The sequence below is a fragment of the Syngnathus floridae genome, chromosome 18 (genome assembly GCF_059516105.1).
Source record: "Syngnathus floridae isolate MCC-2025c chromosome 18, RoL_Sflo_1.0, whole genome shotgun sequence".
Classification (NCBI taxonomy): Eukaryota; Metazoa; Chordata; class Actinopteri; order Syngnathiformes; family Syngnathidae; genus Syngnathus; species Syngnathus floridae.
The window spans coordinates 177,501-180,218 of record NC_142430.1 but is presented as its reverse complement, the minus strand read 5'-3'; the positions used below and the strand labels follow the sequence as shown (position 1 = coordinate 180,218).

Genomic DNA, 2,718 nt, shown 5'->3' with positions numbered 1-2,718 from the left:
CCGAGGTCCCAGAACACCTTACATTGCTCCTTGCGCCTTTCCCCCGGACATCGTCATCAGTGATCTGATGAAGAAGCTGGACATCCTGGGCTATAACGCCGTAAGTGTATGTCGAACTCCTTATGTTCGCACTCCACGAGACTCGGCGGCTCAAATGTGACTTTTGGAAGGCTTTGCTCTGAAAGAAGCTTGTTGACGCTGTGCCTTTGGGCTCTTGCAGAATCTCACCAACGAGGAGCAGGTGGTCGTGATTCACGCCAGGACCCTTCTCACCCTAGCCGAGAAGGTAACGCGCACGTCCACGCACGCTCTCGCATTCTGCTTATGTGACAGCAGCCTATCCTTAGTGGTTAGAATACATCAAAGTGACCAAGGGTTAGGGTTAGGGTTAGGGTTAGGGGTTAGGGTTAGGGTTAGGGTTAGGGGTTAGGGTTAGGGTTAGGGTTAGGGTTAGGGTTAGGATTAAGTATGGAGTTCCTCCCCCGAAGGAGAGGAGCAAAGGCACGGTCCTACCGTCCACGCCCACGTCCCACAACCAGCCCCAGAGCACACTGTCCGTCGTGGCTGCGCCAGCCATGCTGGTCAGGCCAAATTGGGCTTAATAAACATGTATTTGCTTTGTAGTTGTTGTTTGTTTTTGTGTTTGTACTTTGCCTATCCGGTCGCCTTTGTTATATATGTAATAAATGAGTCTCGACTTGGCATGATAGATTGACAGCTGCATTTGCGGTCAAATTAATCGTACCTCGCACTTAATTCATCGACTCCCCTATCTGGGTGGAGCGAGAGCATCTTGCTCTGTGCGGCATCCATGCGCTCTCCTATCTGGGTAGAGCGTGGGTCAATAATAATTTTTCGTCTAATTGTTTTCCTATCGGCGCTAGTTTGCGCTCCCTTTTATTTCTTCCGTGTGGCCATCGACAACGTTTCGGCATCTTTTGTGCCTTCCTCAGGTCTGGCACACGGGAATTGCAGCTAAATTTAGTTTTATTGCACGTGGAGCTGTTTCCTCCTTCATGGCCGCATCGAGACTGAGTTTCCTGCTTGGAGCGGTCCTTATATAGTTTCATGTCAGCAGTTTGCGTTTCGTACCGGATAATTTCCCATTTACTTATTTTAGCTTATTAACTTGTTGTTTTTTTCGCTCTTGTGTATTTCTGTTTCTTTTCTTGCAGGTACCGATTGGGCGTGAATATGTGATCTCGGCATAGGTAAGTATAACTGTGTTTCCTTTTTTTTAGGTTTGTATCAGGTAAGTATTGTTTTTTGATAATGTAATTATTTACTTCCAACCATTTTTTAGTTTATATTCAATTTTGTGTTTATGTTTCCTTTTTTCAGGTTTGTATCAGGTAAGTATTGTTTTTTGATAGTGTAAATATTTACTTCCAACCACTTTTTAGTTTATATCCAATTTTGTGTTTATGTTCAAATTTTTGACTTCTTATTTTCAATTTTTGACTTACAGGTTGAAATTTTTTTCATATTGGGAGTCAGGGAGGGATTTGGGTTAGGGTTAGGGTTAGGGTTGGGGTTAGGGTTAGGGTTAGGGTTTGGGGTTAGGTTAGGGTTAGGGTTAGGGTAGGATCGGTTTAGGGGACAGCGCACAGACGCAGCAGGAGCTGAATGGAAACTGGAAACGTGGGGGGGCAGTGGAGGTGGCACAGGCGAGTTAGGATTAAGTATGGAGTTCCTCCCCCGAAGGAGAGGAGCAAAGGCACGGTCCTACCGTCCACGCCCACGTCCCACAACCAGCCCCAGAGCACACTGTCCGTCGTGGCTGCGCCAGCCATGCTGGTCAGGCCAAATTGGGCTTAATAAACATGTATTTGGGTTAGGGTTAGGGTTAGGGGTTAGGGGTTAGGGGTTAGGGTGAGGGTTAGGGTTAGGGTTAGGGTTAGGGTTAGGTATTTTGAGTTTTACTCGCTAAACCTTCCCCAAAGGGTCCGCCGACCCTGTCGGTTAGATAGAAGGCAACGGAAGGCACGGGCCTACGCATGTCTCACCAGTAAACCTCGCCGTACCAGGTCACATAAAATCTGGATTGGGTACGAAGGACGGCGAAGTGAGACTGCACTCCTGCCAGAACCTCCCCCGAGTAGCTGAGGCGCCACCCAGGTCTTCGGCCAGCAAGATGGAAATACAGTGAAAAGCGAAGGTCACATAAAATCTGGATTGGGTACGAAGGACGGCGAAGTGAGACTGCACTCCTGCCAGAACCTCCCCCGAGTAGCTGAGGCGCCACCCAGGTCTTCGGCCAGCAAGATGGAAATACAGTGAAAAGCGACAGAAAAGTACTGACCTATGAGACTACCCTTGTCTTAAATTGTGTCTATTAACTCTTAGTTGTGTTTGAACTAATATATTTTTTTTATTATATATTGTTTTAAAACCAACCGTTTTGTTTACAAAGAGTCCCATTAAGTCGTCCTTGTTGTGGGTAATTTGAACGTCATAATTTTGTAGACACGTCATCAGTAGTGGACCTTGGGGTCACAGAGTGTTTCGGCCATTATCACCAGACACCCTCGCCCAAGGGAGGCCCCGCCGGGGTTGATCGAGCCCCGGTGTGTGTCTACCAGGTCAATTAAAATTACAGTTATTTGTCAAGTCAACTGTCCAGCTTTAACGCAGACAGAAAAGATCAATAGGTCAGTCTTTGCCTCTTTTAATTTACTGATTCATTGAATGTAACCATCATTACGTATGTTTGTATTT

General features: G+C 46.6%; 1 long non-coding RNA gene across 1 annotated transcript in view; it reads left to right on the top strand.

Moving 5' to 3' along the window:
- The first annotated feature begins 1,896 nt into the window (after positions 1-1,896).
- The window catches only part of LOC148382100 (uncharacterized), a 6,527-nt gene continuing 5,705 nt past the window's right edge, over positions 1,897-2,718 (top strand). Inside the window, exon 1 of the long non-coding RNA XR_015853988.1 lies at positions 1,897-2,651. This is a non-coding gene — a long non-coding RNA (uncharacterized LOC148382100). The remainder of the gene's footprint in view (positions 2,652-2,718) is intronic.